We start from the raw sequence: 20,228 nt of genomic DNA on the forward strand, positions 1-20,228 counted from the left end.
ATGAATAGGTTTGCTCCTCCAATCTAACACTCCTGGACCACAAAGTGACAAAGAAAACCAGTCATCAGGGACTGCAAAGAATCCAAGTTCTTTTTCTAGTTCCCTTGTCAGGTGGTGAACAACTGCCTGAAACTCTCCATCCATAAAATCCAACACCCTCATCACATTGGAGGACCCCTGCACTTCTGTGGACTTAGCCAATGCCACACATATATAACAAATAAACAAATAAATACAGCTGAGGTTAAATGAAGGGTTTAATAATAAATAATTATTTTAAATGAATAATAATGTGGATACATATATGTGTGTGTGTGTGTGTGTGTGTGTGTGTGTTTGGCTACTGTCCTCAGAAACTAGAAGAGAGCATCATACCCCTGATTCATGTGTAACTGGAGACACACATGGTTTTGAGAAAACATATTGGTTCTAGGAATCCATCCTGTGTTTTCTGCAAGAGTAGTAGTTTTTAAGATTTATTTAATTCATGTGCATAAATGTTTTGCCTGCATGTCTGTTTGAGTGCCATTTCTGTGCCAGGAGGCCAAAAATGACAGAAGAGAACATTCAATCCCCGGAAGTGAATGATTGTTAGACACTATGCACATGCTAAGAGGTGAACCTGGAAGAGCGGGCAGTTCACTCAACCACTGAACATTCTCTCCTGCCTCTCCTTTTTTAAAATATCTGATGTTAGTGTACTTTCGGGGATTTTGAAGTCTCACCAACACAGCTGCCTAATTATGAGTTGAACACAGAGCAAATATGTACAAGAGAAAGCTCAGGAGACCAAAGATACAGCAAGAAATACAGGCAAATAAGGAATATTCCCAGCAGGAGGAATGGACTTCCCGAAGGAAGAGCTCACCAAATGGTTAAACAATATCCTTGAAAATATGCAAGTGATGGCTGCCCCAGTTGCAGGCCAGCAGGAAAGACCCCAGTAGGAAGGCATCCCCAGCAAAATCCCTCCATTCAACCCTTCAATACATAAGATCTATTCCTTCCCCAAACCTACCCATCTCCGTGTGACCTCAGTGGCTTCCTGAGACACAGAATCTGTCAGCTCTGATTGAACAAAGAGTTGAGTGACTCTTCTCCCACCCAGAGAGTCCTGTCTCTAGAACATAGGCCCTGGGGTACATCTCATGCCCCTCCCCATCACTGCTCCAGTTACAGGCCAGCAGGAAAAACTCCTGCAGGCAGGCCTCACCATCAGACTCTACAATCTACAAGACTTACTCCCTCCCTCAAACTCAAACATGCACCCACTACCTCAGCATCTTCCCAAAGCACAGAATCTGCAATCTCCAATTGAAACAAGAGCTCCAATTGGACTAAGTGTGGCACCCTGAGACACAGAAACAGCAAGCAGAGATTAGACCAAGAATAGCTCCCTCAGACACAGACACCCCTTATACCTATTGGAGGAAAATAAAAGGAAGACACAAGTGCAAAAATACAAAAACATAAAGAGCAATGTGGCACCAGAAGAACCTCATGTTTCTACAACAAGACCTGAACATCACAATAAAATTTTCAGGAACTCTGAAACACCATGAATAGGCCAAACCTAAGAATTATAGGGATAGAAGAAGGAGAAGAATACTAACTCAAAGGTTCAGAAAAGACATTCAACAAAATCCTAGAAGAAAACTTTCTCATCTCAAAGATGTGGATGTTATGAAGATACAAGAAGCTTACACAACAGCAAATAGACACGAGCCCACAAAAGTCCTCTCTTTATATAATAAACAAACCACTAAACACACAGAAAAAAGAAAGAATATTAAGAGCAGCAAAGTTAACATGTCAAGTGACTTAAAAAGACAGACTCATCAGAAAAACAGGTGACTCACTGGAGACTCTGAAAGCCAGAAGGACCTGGACAGAAATTACCAGAAATTAAGAGACCACGGAGACTATTCTACCCAGCAAAACTTTCAGTCACCAGAGACAGAGTACACAAGATATTCCAAGGCAAAACCAGATTTAAACAATACCTATCAACTATCTAGCCCTACAAAAAGTCCTAGAAGGAAAACTCCAACCTAAGGCAATAAGATACACCCATGAAAGCATCGCTAATATATAACCCCAAAAATGCAAATCACAGGAAAAAGAAATACACATATATTACCACCAAAAATAACAGGAATTAACAATCACTGGCCATTGTTATCCTTTAATATTAGTGGACTCATTCACCTATAAAAAGACACAGGCTAATAAAATGGATATGAAAACAAGATACATCCTTCTGCTATACATAGGAAATACAGCTCAACTTCAAAGACAGACTGCCTCAAAGTAAAAGGTTGGGAAAAGACCTTCCAATCAAATGGACTTAAGAAGCAAGCTGATGTAGCTATCCTAGTATCTAACAAAATAGACATCAAACTAAAATCAACTCAAAAGAGATGGAGAAGGACATTTCATATTCAGCACAGGAAAAATCCACAAGATGAAGTCTCAGTTTTGAACATTTATGCCCCAATACAAGGGCACACACATTTGTAAAAGAAACATGACTAAAGCTTAATTCACACATAAAACATCACTCACTAATAGTGAGAGACTTCAACACCCCAATCTCACCAGGGGACAGGTCAGCCAGACTAACACTTTACACAGACATAAGGGAACTCACATATGCTATGACTCAAATAGGCTTAACAGAAATCTATAGGACATTCCATCCAAACACGAAAGATTATAATTTCAGCTGGGTGGTGGTGGCACTCACCTTTCGTCATAACCCTCCAGGGCATAAAGTGCACAGAAGCCCAAGAATCTGTATAAGTAAGGCTATAAACTTGCCTCTATAATTTTGATTAATCCTTCTCAAATCTCTGACATTGATGGCTAAGCTATCTGTATTTTCCAAAAAAAAAAAAAATGAAATTCTGGCAGGATAATTGGTCTTGGACATTAAATTATACACTCAGTATGATTTGCAAACTCGACTAAAAATATATTGTTACAGTGAGATTTCAGAGGTTTAGAGTTTTAACATATAAAAGGAATTCAGATAAACTGATAGAGCACTGAGTACTCGCTATTCAGTCATAAGCTCAAGATTTTAAATTTTATTATAAACTTAAAGATAAATACAAATCCAAATATACAGTTTTCTTTAAAAGTCCAAAATTTTAACATTTGTTTTTAGTCTATATATGTCTCAGGAGATTTAACAGACTCCATCCAGGGAACACCTATGGACTGTAAATTGCTGAGCTCTGGACTTGCTGAAAACTGATTTAAACTAGTACAGACAATGTGATTTCTCCCTGTCCCTTCACCTGAAACCACTAATCAGATGTTCCTGATAAATGTCCCATTGCCCAGCCCTTGACTAGTGTTTCAGCCTTCCTGGGTCATGACAACTGACACCCCAATTTAGCTGGAAGCTGCTACAGATGAGAATACATCTCGCCTGTCCCCTTACCAAACTGAAAATGCTAAGTTAAAGGCAATTTCCTTTAGGGAAACCCCTTGGCTTACATGTTATATGTGCTAGTTCAACAAAAGAAAATCTTGACCATTGCAGAAGAAAACTCATTACTCTGCTCCATCTGGATGATGGGCCTGCAACACAGGGTTGACCCATATATCCATGGTATGGTCCTTCATGTAGCAAAAGGATAATACATGATGGTGCTCCAGGTTCAATATCATCCCCTAGAACCCCTGGACAAATAGGATCCATGACTGGTCCTCTATAGTTACTTGTAGAATGGGAAAAGAAGAGGTCTAACTTAACATTAATGTAGCTATGACAGGCTACAGACTAACAATACTGGGACTAGGCCTCATCATTACAAAAACCAGGAAAAGCCACAAAAGTATACCCTGTAGGAGACCAATCAGAACTGAGACAAACAAGTACTAAATGTTATAGAACATAAGGCTTGCTTACATCACTTGTATATAAATTTCCAATTTTCTTGCAGTAATGCCAGTATCAATCACTGTTTGAAAAAAATTCTGTTGCTTCAATAAGGAGTTCAACTGCCACCTGAATCTGGAATTCTCCTAAACCCCATGCATTATTCCTTAAAAACCCTGCCTCAATTGAGCTCAATGATCTCTCTGATTCCACTGTTATGTACAAATGGATGGGAAGCCCAAGCTCAAGCTTGCAATAAAGGCTCTTTGCTTTTGCATATATTCTAGGACTCCTGGTGTTCTCTGGGGACTCATAACTCAGGCTAAACACTCCACAACACAAGTATATCACAGCTTTCTTTAAAATAGGTTTGTGTGTGTACCATTTTTGAAAAAAAATCATGCAATCAGTAATTCTGGCAAGGACAAATATTTAAAAAATGTTTGCAAAAATATATTCCAATTTTATTTATCATGTAAGAAAACAATACTTAATCAATATATAAAATATTCTTTTCAATCTCAATGTATTGGCCACACTGGCCTGAAACTACTACAGATGAGCCTACATCAGTCTCCAAAATCCTGAGATTGAAGACATGAACCACCACACCTCTTCCTTTCTATATATATTTATTTCCATGGACTGCTTCATGTAAGAGGTATTATATGGAGTCAGGATGTAAGTCCAAGTCTACAGGTCCTCCCATTTGTCCAGGGCCTCAAGTATGCATTGCTAGAGGGGCTCAGTAGTTGGATATAACACATGAGCACCATTTGGTCCTCTGGCTACAGCTGTGCTGGGAACTGGAGCTTCCACTGTGGCGCACCTTCAGTCATTGCTGGGTCAGTCTGGGTATCAGCTATTGTAGGTTGACCAGGGTTGGAAGCTGGAGCCAGGCCTTGACCATCAAGCAAGTCCTCTTGGAGACTACATCCAGCCTCTTGCATGTCCTGATTATCATGGACAGAAGCTTCCAGGCTGGGGTTGAGTTTGGGGATCGAGTCCACAGTAGATATTCCCAAAGACATGGACTCTACATTGGCAGAGACAAGCACAAATAAGTGAGCACAAGAATGGGTTGACCCAGAAACCGCTTTAGAGATTCCACTTGACTCTGACAGTCCTTTTTGAGCATTCTGGTGATTCTTCTCTTTGTATTTAGCACACTGGTTCTTGATCTAGATCTGCAAAGACAAAAAATATCAGGGGATGACCTGTATGTCCAGTTGAACATGCTGTATGGAAATATTGTTTCTAACAACTACTGTCATAAACACAGAGGTATGGGGCTCTAAAAGAATGTAGGAAGGTAAGATGGTTTATCATATGACAAAAAAGAACTAGGGAATGTGCAGCTAGAATGTCTGGGGTTTTACTAGTGTCCCTTATGTTTGCATCCCTGAGACCCTGCCAAGGTGACAATAAGTCTCCAAAGTGGTACCACTGATTAAAGCTTTATAGAACAGGTGCAGCCATGGATGCACATAGGTCCTCCTACCTCAACTGTCCCAATGTGCCAGAAGAGTATGGAATTATGGATTGTGAGTGTGGGATTCTCATAAGTGTGCAGCTGCCATGGCTATTCTGGCTTCAAGAAAGAGGCACAAGAGAGACACAGACCTTGATCTCATAGTGGAACACACCAATTAATACTGCCAGATTCAGGCATTGCTCAAAGCTTGGGTAAATGCACTGATCAAAATGTTATCAGAGGAGGAGCTTTTGTTCCTTGGAGTATACAGTGAGTTCTTTCTGTTGCTTCCTTGAAGCTTCAGGGCAAACTTACTGGTCATCATATTTAACTGTAGGTACCATAATGCCTAGGGAACATTCCCAGGCAGAATTTACTGTGGAACAAGAGGGCATCTGGTGACTAAGGTGACTGGGTTCCCAGTGTTAGGCTACATGGATAGATTGGTATATGTGGTTTCATTGAAGGTTTTGGGGATACATGGGGACCTAGGATCCTTTCAGTATCTGAGTGCCATTGGAAACTTAATTGCATTAGCATTCCTAGAGGAATTAGGGGACTTTCAGACATTTGGAGACTCAGTTTGCTTATAGAAGATGGATCTCTTTGGAGCTCAGATCTCTGGCACAAGGAATCTGCATGGACAGAGGTGACAAGAGGGACAAAATCTTCCTGGCAGGTGGGCCTGTCAATGAGAACAATAGCCAGGCTTCCCAGGAACTTCTTTAACCTTCTTCTCTTTCTCCTAAGCTTGTCTGTTCTTGAACCTGCACTAAGGGGCTAAGGGACATTCCCATTCAACCTGGGATACAGGATCATTACCCTGCTTCAAAATGTTACTGTAAAAAGTAGCACAAATAATGCTGGGCCACTAGAATTAGAGGATCCAGGGAAGTGTGTGGGTGGCTGCTGGGAGACAGACTATCAGAATAGAAGAGAGGGAGGCATGAAGGAAACACACCTTGACAGTGTGCTCCTTTAAGGCAAACCTTTGAACCAGTGCCATACATTGCCCTTGGCTCACATTTATGCAGTTTTTAAGATGTTCCTGAAGAACAAGCTTCTGGTCCTAGGTGAACAAAGTGAGTTGCTCCTGTTGCTTCCTTGTTTCACTAGGTAAATCTTGTGATCTTGGTGGAACTTGAGATGCCAGGAAACTCTCTTCAAATGGTGGAACTGAGGCACTTGTGGATTCTTGGTTATCTGTGTTCACTGAAGAACTATAGGATTTATTACTTGGAAATACAATGAGGGGTCCACTCACTCTAGGCAGCAGAGGGATCCTTGATGGACTTGGCAGCCAGTGATTACAGGAGAACTTGATTGCATTGTGAGATCTTCCAATACTGGAGAACTTGGGATTAATAACAGAGATCTGAGAAGCCTCACAGTCAATAGCTCCTACACTATTTCTTTGCCATCTAGTGCTACAGGCTTGTTGTGAACTTCAAACTCCAAACACCCATGTTAGGTCCACAGTGCTACTAAGACAACTTAAATAGCTACCCCTTTCCCCCATCAAGGCACCCCACAACCTACCTTGAGGGTTCACCTCGCCAGGAAATCAGTAGATTGCTGCAACTTGCTCTGATTCCTCTCAATGTTTGAACACTAGTTCAATAACCAGGGCTTGAATACCTTCTCCAAGGTGAAAATTAAAAAATCTCCACCTATCCTTTGGTTCCTCCCACCCTGCAGGCTATCTAATCCATTACTCATGACTACCAGTTTATGCCCCTCAGTATCATCCCCACTCCAGAGAATCCTAATCTTACTGATTCAATCATAATATTTTTCTTTCTATATGTACTTTATTAGAGGGGGCAGTGAGTAGTGACCACAAACAGGCAGGCAGGGATGGTGAAGGCAGTAACTGAGCTGGTAAGTCAAATAGTCAAATGTTTTGTATTCAATGTAGTATGAAGTCTGAAAGAAGCAGATGGGGGCCTTGTGGTCACATTTGCAGATGAAGGCCTCACAGGGGTTGTTTTCCTCACTGCAGGTGACCTCATTCCCAGGACACAAGTATGAGTAGGAGCTGGTGTAGGGGTTGTCTATGAGGGATTTGCAGGTTTCCATTTTCATAACCTGACCATAGCAGTTGTGAAGAGTCTGGCAGCACCTGGAGAGAGAAAGGAACAGATCAGGAAGGACTATGGACCTTCAGGAGGTCAGTTCTCACTTGTAGTCTTTCTCAAGCATGTAAGTATGACTTAAACATGATATTCCAGAAGAAATGGTCCTGAGGCTCAGAATGGCTAAGATTAAAAACACTGAAGACAGAACACAGGGTACCCACAGAAAGAACATACATAGACTCATAGGAACTCACAGATTCTAGACTGACAGCTAGGGAGCCTGTATGGTACCAGCCTAGGTCTTCAACATACATGTGATAGTTGTGAAGCTTTATCTGCTTGTGGGACTCCTAGTGCTGAAAGCACAGTCCATCTCTAATGATTTGGTTGAATTTTAGGAACCTATTCCTCATAGTGGGTTGGTTTGTTGAGCCTTAATACAGGAAGAGGAACTTAGCCCTACCTCAACTTGATATTCAATGCCTTGTTGACACCCATGCTGAAGCCTCCCACTTTCTGAACAGAAACAGAGGAGGAGTAGATGGGGGTGCTGGGGGAGGGCAATAGATAGAAGATGGAAAGGTAAGAAAGGAGGGGAGGAACTGGTCAGGATATAAAATAAATGCATAATATTAATTAAAAAATAATTTGAAATCTTGCAAAGCCAACACTCAATGATGTGCTTCTTTCTGCAAGGTTGTGCACCATAAATCTTTCTGAAAAAGTGCCGTCAAGTGAGAAACAGGTGTTCAAATGTCAGGATCTATGCAGATCATTTCTCATTCAATACCAAAAATTATAACACCTACCTTAGTACTGGAAAGACCAGCTACTCTAAATGTTGCCAGGATGGTGCATCATGGGGAAGCTGTGGCTGCGTCCTGTTATGCAGTGGCATGTGATAATAGGAAGACTTCACAATAAGGTTCAAGATGGTGATGAGACTTGGAACCACAGATTGGTTGAATGTAGAGAGATAAGATGGAGCCATGTGAAGACTATAGAATATAATAAAGGCTAGGGAAGTAGTGAAGTAAGATAACATGCATGATATTGTGGGTGTGAGCCCCAGCATTAAATAAACAGAACATGGTATTGGGTGCTTATAGTCCTAGATCTCAAGAGGTGGATCTAGGAGGAGCAGAGCTTCAGTGTTGTCTCTGGATATATAGAGATTTCAAGACCAGTGGGAGCTATATCTTACCTTGACTTTAAAAATGACTCTGAGCCTCCCCCAAGTCCTATATTTAATAAGACACTCACCATTTCCTTTGAGGAACCATTCAAAATAAGTTGTCAGTGACTCTGGATTCTTACCATTTTTTTTCTTATGCCAGAAAAAATAACCAGACACAAGAACATCTCTGAAAAATGGAAAAACATGTACATGAGGTTAACATAGTCATTCCAAACCTTTAACCAGCACAGTTTATATGAAATGTCAATCAAATATCCATGAAGTTTCTAAAAACATTTATCTGTTTTATTTGAACAAAATATTTACATAAGTACAAAACACCTATTGTCAGAATCCTCTTTTATAATTTTTATTTCATTTACAAGCATGTAACAGCAAAATGACTCAGGTCAGTAATAATGTAAAAAAAATCAAACAACAATAACAAAAACCCAACACCATTTCTAGAGTTGTAGAAATCAGTATCTTTTAGTTTGAAAAACTATCCATGCACTATGAAAGAACATATTATATACACAGAGTTATGAGTACAGTGCTGAATCTCTCTCCAAATGAGAAAATAATTGGTTTCTGCAATTATAACTACCAAATGTAACTCTCAAAAGAATCATGGTTCAAAGTACAAAGCCAGTGTGTCATTGCACAATGGTGAACACAAAGACCTACAGGCAACTCAGAAATGCAGAGTCAGAGAAATAGGCTTCTTGTGGGCAAAGCATAACAATTTGTTATGCAATACCAAAAGCTCAGCCCTGAAATGATGCATACAAGTAACATTGTGTAGACTGAACACTTTGTATTTAAATATTGAGAAATACATAGATACATAAACAGATATAACAACAATTAATGAAAAAAGAAACCATCAAGTTGAAAGAAAAGAGGAAAAGCTTGGAGGGAGAAGGAGGAAGGGGGATTGATATATGTAATTATATTATAATTTCAAAAATAAAAGAAATAAATTAAAAATATATAATAATTTTAATAAAAGGTAATTTATATTTTGTACCAATTCTCTTTGTGACATTATTCTAGTATTCAACTCATTAGGTCTCAATGTCTCTAGCCCAATGTTGGCTAAATTTAGATAACACACATGCATATAAATGAATGGCCACAACTTCATTGTGATAGTTTCAAGAGAGATCATTTTTCTAAGGTTTTTTTTTCGTAATTTAAGCATAAAATATTTTTAGGTTCCATAGTGGAGAAGCTTCCAGAAAACTTTCTTACTAACAAGAAACTATGATAGGTCAGAACACAGATATCTTTGATGGTTTTTGGAGATCTTCTACCAGGGATTTGTGTGACTCCTGTAGCTACTGATCTCAGTGAACAGCTAGACACAACAAGACACAGTGAATACAGATGAGACACGACTCTTGAACAATCTCCATGATTACAGCATTGGTGCCTGATCAGGCTTCTCACACTTTGAGAAACTCTGTCTTGAGTGATTCACCCACTGCTCATGGGATATATGTAGAATCAAGATGAGCTAATGGACTTTGTGACAGCAAAACAATAATATCCACTGTACAGTAGAGTTTGAACACTGTTGGCCTGTATGTATAATTCTTGAATGCTCTGGTGTGATATTATACTTCTCTCAGATTTTTATCTAGGGTCACTGTGTGGTGAACGACATCCTGGTACTCTGATGGAGTGTGAAGAAGGGACACCTCAACATCACCTAAAGCATGAGAATCCAAGCTTCCCTTCCCCAAACTAAAAAATCTGAATGCATTGCAGCAAGATCTCCAGGGCTTGTCATGGTAGAATAAGGTCAAAGAGTATTTGCTCATATACACACGTGAAAACACAAGCAATAGATAATGCCACAGCAGTAAACCCCAAAGAAGAGAAGTACTCACACACTCAAACCAAAAAGTAACAACAAGGAACAATCACTGGTCATTAATATCACTTAATATCAATGGACTTAATTCACCTATAAAAAGACACAGGCTAACAGATGGATATGAAAGCAGGACCCATCTTTCTGCTGCATACAAGAAACACACCTGAAATTCAAAGTAGACACTGCCTAAGAATAAAATGCTGGGAAAAGACTTTCCAATCAAATGGTCTTAAGAAACAAGCGGGTGTAGCCATCCTAATATCTGTCAAAAGAGACTTCAAACTAAAAACAATCAAAAGAGATCAAGAAGGGCATGACATACTCATCACAGGAAAGATCCACCAAGATAAAGTTTCAATTCTGAACATTTATGCCCCAAACACAAAGGCACAAACATATGTACATTATGAAACATTACTAAAGCTTAAGTCATATATAAAACCCCACACATTAATAGTGAGAGATCTCAACACCCCACTTTCACCACTGGACAGATCTCCCAAATTGAAACTTAACAGAGAAATAAAGGACTTAACTGACATCATGACTCAACTGGACTTAATTGATATCAACAGAACATTCCTTCCCAACAAAAAAGAATATACCTTCTTCTTAGCACCCCATGGAGCCTTCTCTAAAATCGAACACATACTTGGCCACAAAGCAAATCTCAACAGATACAAAAACATTGGAATAACCTTCTGAGTTCTATCAGACCACCATGGTTTAAAGTTGGATTTCAACAACAACAACTATAGACAGCCTACAATCTCATGGAAACTTGATAATGCTCAACTGAATTACCAATGGGTCAAGGAAGAAATAAAGAAAGAAATTAAAGACTTCCTAGAGATCAATGAAAATGAATATACCACATACCCAAACTTAGGGGACACTATGAAGCCTTGCTAAGAGGGAAAATCATAGCACTAAATACCCACATAAAGAAGTTGGACGCCGGGCGTGGTGGCGCACGCCTTTAATCCCAGCACTCGGGAGGCAGAGGCAGGCGGATCTCTGTGAGTTCGAGGCCAGCCTGGGCTACCAAGTGAGCTCCAGGAAAGGCGCAAAGCTACACAAGAGAAACCCTGTCTCGAAAAAACCAAAAAAAAAAAAAAAAAAAAGAAGTTGGAGAAATATCATGCTAGTGACTTAACAGCACAAATGAAAGCTCTAGAACAAGAAGAAGCAAAGTCTCCCAGGAAGAATAGACTCCAGAAAATAATCAAATTGAGAACTGAAATCAATGAAAGAAGCAAAGAGAACAATACAAAGAATTAATGACACAAAGAGTTGGTTCTTTGAGAAAATCAACAAGATAGATATGCCCTTATCCAAACTAAACAAAAGGCAGAGAGAGAGCATCCAAATTAACAAAATCAGAAATGAAAAGGGAGACATAACAACTAACACTGAGGAAATCCAGAAAATCATCAGGGAATAGTTCAAAATCTTCTACTCCACAAAACTGGAAAATCTAAAGGAAATGGATAATTTCTGGATAGGTACCACATATCTAAGTTAAATCAAGACCAGATAAACTATTTAAATAATCCAATAACCCCTACAGAAATAGAATCAGTCATTAAAATTCTCCTAACCAAAAAAAGCCCAGGACCAGATGGTTTCAGCGCAGAACTCTACCAGATCTTCAAAGAAGAGTTAATACCAATACTCTTTAAATTGTTCCACACAATAGAAACAGAAGGAACATTACCAAACTCCTTCTATGAGGCTACAATTACCCTGATTCCTAGGACAAAGATGCAATAAAGGAAGAGAACTACAGACCGATCTCCCTCATGAACACTGATGCAAAAGTACTCAATAAAATACTGGCAAACAGACTCCAAGAACACATCAAAACATGTATCTACCATGATCAAGTAGGCTTCATCCCAGGGGTGCAAGGGTGGTTCAACATACAAAAGTCTGTCAATGAAATACACCATGTAAACAAAGTGAAAGTAAAAAAGCACATGATCATCTCATTAGATGCTGAAAAGTCATCTGACACAACCTAACACTCTTCATGATAAAGGTCGTGGAGAGATCAGGAATAAAGTTAACATAATAAAGGCAATTTACAGCAAGCCAACAGCCAATATCAAACTAAATGGAGACAAATTCAAAGCATTTCCACTAAAATCAGCAACAAGATAAGGCTGTCTGCTCTCCCCATACATATTCAATATAGTACTTGAGGTTCTAGCCAGAGCAATAAGACAGCATAAGGAGATCAAGGGGATACATATTGGAAAGGAAGAAGTCAAGCTTTCCCTATTGGCAGATGACATGATAGTATACATGAGTGACCCCAAAAATTCAAACAAAGAACTCATGCAGCTTATAAACACCTTCAGCAATGTAGCAGGATACAAGATTGACTAACAAAAATCAGTAGCCCTCCTATATACAATTGACAAACAGGCTGAGAAGGAAATCAGAGATACAACTCCCTTTACAATAGCCACAAACGATACAAAATACCTTGGGGTAACACTATCTAAGCAAGCAAAAGACCTGTATGTCAAGAACTTTAAGTCCCTGAAAAAAGAAATTGAAGATGTCAGAAAATGGAAAGATCTCCCATGCTCATGGATAGGCCCGATTAACATAGTAAAAATGGCAATCTTACCAAAAGCAATCTACAGTTTCAATGCAATCCCCACCAAAATACCAACACAATTCTTCACAGACCTGGAAAGAATAATACTCAACTTCATATGGAAAAACAAAAAATCCAGGATAGCCAAAAGAATCCTGTACAATAAAACAACCTCTGGAGGCATCATGATCCCTGACTTCAAGCTCTATTATAGAGCTACAGTAATAAAAACAGCTTGATATTGGTATAAAAACCAACATGTGAACCAATGGAATAGAATTGAAGATGCTGACATTAATCCGCACAACCTATGAACATGTAATTTTTGACAAAGAAGCCAAAACTCTGGGAGTCCAATTGGTGTGAAAGAGGAGGGATTGTATGAATAAGAGATGTTGAGACCATGACTGGAAAAAGCACAGGGACAAATAGCCAAACTAGTGGAAACACATGAACTCTGAACCAATAGCTGAGGAGCCCCCAACTGGATCAGGCCCTCTGGATAAGTGAGACAGTCGATTATCTTGAACAGTTTGGTAGGTCCCCAGGCAGTGGGACCATGACCTGTCCTTAGTGTTTTTGGAGCCTGTGGCCTATGCTGGGACACTTCGTCAGCGTGGGTGAATGGAGGAGGGGACTGGACCTGCCACAGCTGAATCTACCAGGCTGAACTGAATCCCCAGGGGAGTCCTTGCCCTTGACGAGAGGGGAAGGGGGGTGTTTTGGGAGGAGGGGGCAAGAGGATGGAGGACAGGGGAATCTGTGGTTGATATGTAAAATTAAATTAAATTTTAAAAAAAGAAAAAAAAAGAATATTGAGAGAAGTGCAGAGGATCGAGGCCTGGTTTAGAAAATTTCAGAGGGAAGTTTAAAAACTCTATCAAGGTCATTTATTGTTTTGAATTAAGATGTGTAGTTCTGGTTAGTTGGGGCTAAAGAATGAGCTGTGATTAACAAGATACCACAACTACTGAAGCAAGATTTTGCTTTGCTCGTGTACTTGATGCTGGTGGGCTGGAGCTAAGAAATTAGCAGTGATTAAGAAGAGACCAGGATCACAGAGGTGAAATCTTCTGTGAAGTGTTTCCTGAGAACACACAGAAGTTCTGTTTCAGAGACAGCCAAGGTTATACCTCCCACTGGCAGTGGACTTGGTAATGTGTAAGCATCACCCAGGTAATACTGGTTTTGAAGGCATGAAGGGGTCATGAAGAGCAACTGGGCTTGGCACTGTGAGAGACCAGTAAAGGACATTGGTGAAGGTACAGCCTCAGTAGTAGTTGAAGGCCCAGGACTGAGGGGTCATGCAAAAAAGTTGAGGCTTGGCACCAGGAAGAGAGCCTATAAGAGGCTATGGGTCAGGTAAGCACAGTTGCAGCAAAGGACCCCAGTGTTTTGGAGATGCCAGGATCATGATAAGACCACCAAGAACAGTAGCAGCAGTAGAGTGGTGCCAGTCAGCCTAGAAAATAAACTGCATGTGCTTAAGAAGGCATAGCCAGAGAAGTGACCAAAGCCCATTGGAGAAGTCCAGAAGATCATGAGTGGATCCCAGATATTGGATGGTTGGAATTTTGTTTTGCTTTTATTTAGTTGTGACTGTGTCCAATTCTTCCCTCTTGAAGTAAGAAAACAATTTACTGGAGGCTATAGTTGAGAGACTGACTTTTTAAAGACTTTGGATTTTAAGAAATTGGTTATTTTAAAGGGACTAAAATTTTAATGTGTTTTCATTTGTAAAGATTGTGAGACTTTTAATGTTATTTAAGATCTTGGGGATGAATAAGAAAGGAAGGGTTTTGGCTTAATACTGATGTATTTGTGTGTCAAGTTGACAAGTGGTCAGTGGTCCTGGCTGTTTGTGTGTCAGCTTCACACAAGCTAGAGTAATCAGAAGAAAGCCTCAGTAAAGGAAATGCCTTGTTGAGATTCTGTTGTATGGCATTTTCTCATTTAGTGAACAATGGAGGAGGCCTCAGCCCATAGTGTGCGGTGCCATCCCTGGGCTGGTGATCCTGGGTTCTATAAGAAGTTGGGCTGTGTAAGCCGTGGGAAGCAAGCCAGTAAGCAGCTCCCCTCCATGGCCTCTGCATCAGCTCCTGCCTCTGGTATCCTGTTCTATTTGAGTTCCTATCCTGACTTCCTTCAGTGACAAACACAAATGCTGAAGAATAAGCCAAATAAACCCTTTCCTCCCCGATCAAAAAATACAGCATTTAAAATACTTTAATAACCCAAGGCTTTTGTGACAGTGAGACATGACTGGCCCTGGCTTTGAGTACCAATCTACTCCCGAGAGGATGATGGGCACCAGAGACACTCCACATGGAGTTTATTCTCTTTTTGGCAAAACTGGCCTATTAGAAAAGAAACTTCCCTTGCCTCAACTGCTGACAGTAAGTACACTGTCCAATCTGGACTAGCAAGACAGAAAGAAAAGCAACTACCAAACTTTGCAAAGACAAGGTAGGACAGTCCTTCAAACTTTTATGCTTTTGAAAAAATTCTGTCAGATATGCTAGGCCTGTAGGTAAAAGATGGATGCCCCAATGCTACAGAGAATTTTTGGGTAAATCTTGAGGCAGCCTGATGTCCCTGTTATTAGGTAACATTACATCCTTCTGGAGTCTTTGATGGAGTTGAAGACTACATAGTTATAAGTATAGTTTTCCTTAGTTGTGATAAAAGGTAAATTAGATATAAAACTTTAGACTCACCAAAATAAGATAGATAATTTAACATTTTTCTCTAATTTTATAAAATACAAATAGACTAAGTATTGAAACTGTAATTCTTGCTTGATAATTCTTCTGTTATATGTAATTTTACTATGTTAAATTTAAAAACTTTCCTTTTTGATTAGAGAGAAAGGGGGAAATGTTGTGATATATCCTTCTGTATGCTATGAATATGTGTTACTCTCATTGGTTGATAATAAAGCTGTTTGGACAATGATGAAAAAAGTAACTTGTCAAAGAAAATGTATTCTATACATTATTCATCGAAAAAAAAAGATTCCATTTGAAGTATTGGTAAAGTGCTTCAGTAGGTAAAGACACAGGCTGGGCAAGCCTAGCATCCGAGATCTACCAGAATCCCCTACTTCTTTCTAGACTCATACTCACTTTCCTTCCCACTGGCTTCTATGACCTTTTTGCACCCATCAGGTCCAATTGGTGCTTCCTAAATATTCCTGTAAATGGGGCCCTCAAGTAGATCACAGTCACTTCTCAAGGACTATGCTCTTTGAGGACTTTTCCTCTACCAGCACCTGAAATTGCCAATAGCTGCTAGGCTTCTGGAGGAACCTCGTGCCCCTTACCTATCACTTTCAATGTAGCTCATAAATATGTTATCAGAGTATAAAATGTAAAAGCAATTTCTGCTCTCCCCAGAGATTAGAGATAAGGAGATTAAGTATGCTAACACTTTACTGTTCTTGAATTAATATTTACTTGTCTTGTTATAAAAATATCATAGGATTACTATATATGTTTCCAAAGAAAATAGAATAAAATATAATCTCCTTATTAAAAAATATCATCCATATAATGGTAATTAATTGATTGATAAAATTGTTTATGAACCAGTTCCAGTGGTTGAGGCACAAAATATTGGCATAAAGTTGGACTGTTTAAATTCCTTGTGTGAGGATTTTCCATTGATATCTCTTTCCAGGCTGATCATAATTATAAGTAGGTATTGTAAAAGCAAATCTCTACCTTGTTCTTGTAAAGGGAGAGTAAAGAAAAAATCATGGAAATCAATACCTATAATAAGGCTACTCCTTAGGTAATAAAGAAAGTAAAGGAATTGCAGGCTGTAAAGATCCCAAAGGCAGAATCACATTATTTTCAGATCTTAAATCAGTTAACACTCTTCAGTTTCCAGATTTCCCTTTTATTGCAAATTCAGGAGAATTGCAAGACTAGTAGTCTCCTCAATATGTTTAGCATCTCACTAATCCTTTACTAGCTGCTCAAGTGCCTGCATGTTTCTTTAGTTAGGGGCCACTGCTCCACCCAAACAAGCTTACTAGTTAACCATTTAAAAGGTAGAAAAGTTGGTATTCTGGTAGTGGCCCTTACTCCAAATTTTGGTCGCCAATTCCTGCTTTGTCCTGCTGCTGGATAACCTGTATAGCCTGTGATTTTCTCAGTGTCATTTACTTGTCATTTCAACTTTGGCCTCTCATCATTGATAACTCTTTGACAAAATACCTTCTTTCCAATACTTCTAAACCTTCCTGTCCTACATATTGAAGCTGCTTTATCTCTAAAATATGAAAGTGATAATAATTGATCAATTCTATCACTTGATCTTTTTTTGCATAGCTCTTTTTACATAAGCCATAATTTTAATTTACCCTTTGTAATCTTCATCTATAATTTCTGGGTGTACTATAAATCTTTGAGAAATTAATCTACTCCTTCCAAAAGTCATCCCCCACTGTCCCAGTAGTTGTTTTACAAGTAATTTATGGAGATAATGTAAGCAATTTACCTTCAGTCAAATATAAATCAGCACTACCTAAAGTAGCATGCATTAAATATCCAGTAATAAACTTGCATTCTGCTGCTTGCTTTGATTTTTTAGTTTATTCCAATGCTGAGAGGATATAAGTGGCTCATTCTGTTTGGTCTCTGGTGATGAACTAGGCCCATTATCAAGTTTCCCTGTGATAAGAGATTAACATGCACATCTCTCACAGATTTACATTTATTAATCCAATTCAATTAGTCATAGTCTGTTTCATCTAAAGGAGGAAGAAGAGATTCACCCCCAGTGACTTGATCCTCCATACCTTACTTCAAAATAACGTTTTTATTTTCCACTGAGATAACAATCTCCTCTGTTAACTGACAATTCCTAATGATAATATCCTTTGTTCATGTTTCCACATCTGATAGAGCCTTTTCTGACTCTTCACTCTGTAGCAGCTCCAAAGCATTGGGAATTAATTTACATAAAGACCAAATCTCTCATAGTATAGCTTCTTTAATGAGCTTTCCAAAAAACTCACAATACATTGACACTATTATTCTAAATGAACATGAAGAGTTTGCTGAAACCAACACAAAGCAACTTCATTAGTTCTAAAAGCTTGGTATGCTGTTTTTCTTTCACTTTAACACCATGTCCTTTTGTCAAGCCTTTTAGCAACTGCACATATTGCTGCTTCTGAAATGGGAAATTCTCCATGTCCCTTCCAATCTTGGAGTCTCAGTTACCTGTGTATGTACTTAACCTACACTCCTGGAGCAACTGGACCCCTTATTTCTTTGAGCACAAAAGGTTGGGTACCAAATGTCAGTAACTGTTTCATGTGAGATGACCAGAAAAAGACATATGAGGATGCAATGAAGCCTTGGGAAAGCAAAGGGGAAATTATAGTGGACTGAACTCTCAGCAACCTTGAAAAACATTTTTCTTTTTATTTATTTATTAATTTTTCCTATTATCAGCTTGATACAGTATAAATCCTTATCCTAATAGTGAAATGTTTCATTGAGGCCTGCCTAGTAATTGAGTAAAACCAAAACTAATTATAAGCCACAGTTATCCTACTGTTCCCCCTGCTATATAGCTTCCCTGGTTCTGTGGGTTGCAGTCTGATTGTTCTTTGCTTTATATCTAGTATCCACTTATGAATGAGACCCATGAGAAGCCTTGAAAACACATTTTATTAATTGTTACACAAAAGGTATTTTTAACAAGTCAAATTCCACACATAATAGGCTTTGATCTGATCTAGGAGCTGTCAGAAGGAACACATTACCCAAGCCATTCTCAGCCATTACTAGAATTCCTGGTTTGCCATGAATATTTTGTGACTGAATTCATGCAAACAGTCTGAAGATCCTACATGAAAAGCAACTCCAAAAATCTCAGATAACAATCATTGCTTATTGCAAAAGGTTATTTCAATACCTAGTTGTGCCATCACTTTCAAGTTTATGTGAGGTACAATGGCTCTACTATATTCCGCACTATATAGTATACTATATAGTAACATGTGTGTCTGCTCTGATGTGACTAGATTCTTCAAGTTCCTATGCCTTGACTTCCCCACAACAATGGGCTGTATCCTGGAACTATGAGCCAAACCATCTCTTCTTCCGTTAGGTTCATTTTCTCAGTCACAACACTGGAATTGAAACTATGGCAGGTTGCTTAATCTGAGTTAATTCCTCAGCCCACAGGACCTGGAGGATTATAAGACTGATGCTGGCAGACACCAGCTACAATGAGTACATCCAAAAGGACCTCGGCTCAGGCACCCAGAGAAAGAGGGAAGAGTGCTTGTGATGATAAAGAGGAACACAGACATCAGAAATGTACTGAGAGAGGGGAGAGAACCTGATCTGTGAAATGGTTGTATGCTGCTGTTTCTCTTTTCATCCAGAAAGTTGGCTGGATGGAAATGAGATGGAAGACAGGATTTAGGGAATTAACCTGCTGTCTTTTCAGATTGATGATCTCTGAATACTGTACAATGGAAAGATTCTGTTCCAGTGCATATTCATAGGCAATTTGTATTGAGAGACTACATAGGTTACATGTCCTGGCCACACAGATAAGATGGGTTCAATACTCTGTGCTGAGACATTAAGGAACAGCACTGTCTGTCATCAGGGCTGGTAAGACCTGGCTGTGGGCTCTGTGATGGGAAAGTCCTGAGCAGCTGCACAGCGATTTCATTCATAGACTTTCCTTGTACTAGGACCATTCTTCCAACAAATTGACTTGTCCACTTTACTGTTTTGTTCCATAATTATTGTTTGAAATTTGTTTTACCAATACTTGATTTTTTTCATGTGAGAGTATGTGTACATGCATTCTAAGCACATGTGAATGACTACATGTGTATGTGTGCATATATGTACATACACTCATATATCATTGATTGTACTTCACTTTATATACTCCTCAAGGAATTGACTAAAAGAAAAGAGAGACATATAAATAGAATATGAATAGAAAAGTAGTCAGATGATGCCCCCTCACATGACACAGATCCCAAAGATCCTCTGAGAAACAATTAGACCTCATAACTGTTGTCTGCAAGGCAGCACATTCCAATAACAACAATGAACCAACAAACATGTTGAGAGTGAAA

This window comes from Peromyscus maniculatus, chromosome 1 (assembly GCF_049852395.1).
Source record: "Peromyscus maniculatus bairdii isolate BWxNUB_F1_BW_parent chromosome 1, HU_Pman_BW_mat_3.1, whole genome shotgun sequence".
NCBI lineage: Eukaryota > Metazoa > Chordata > Mammalia > Rodentia > Cricetidae > Peromyscus > Peromyscus maniculatus.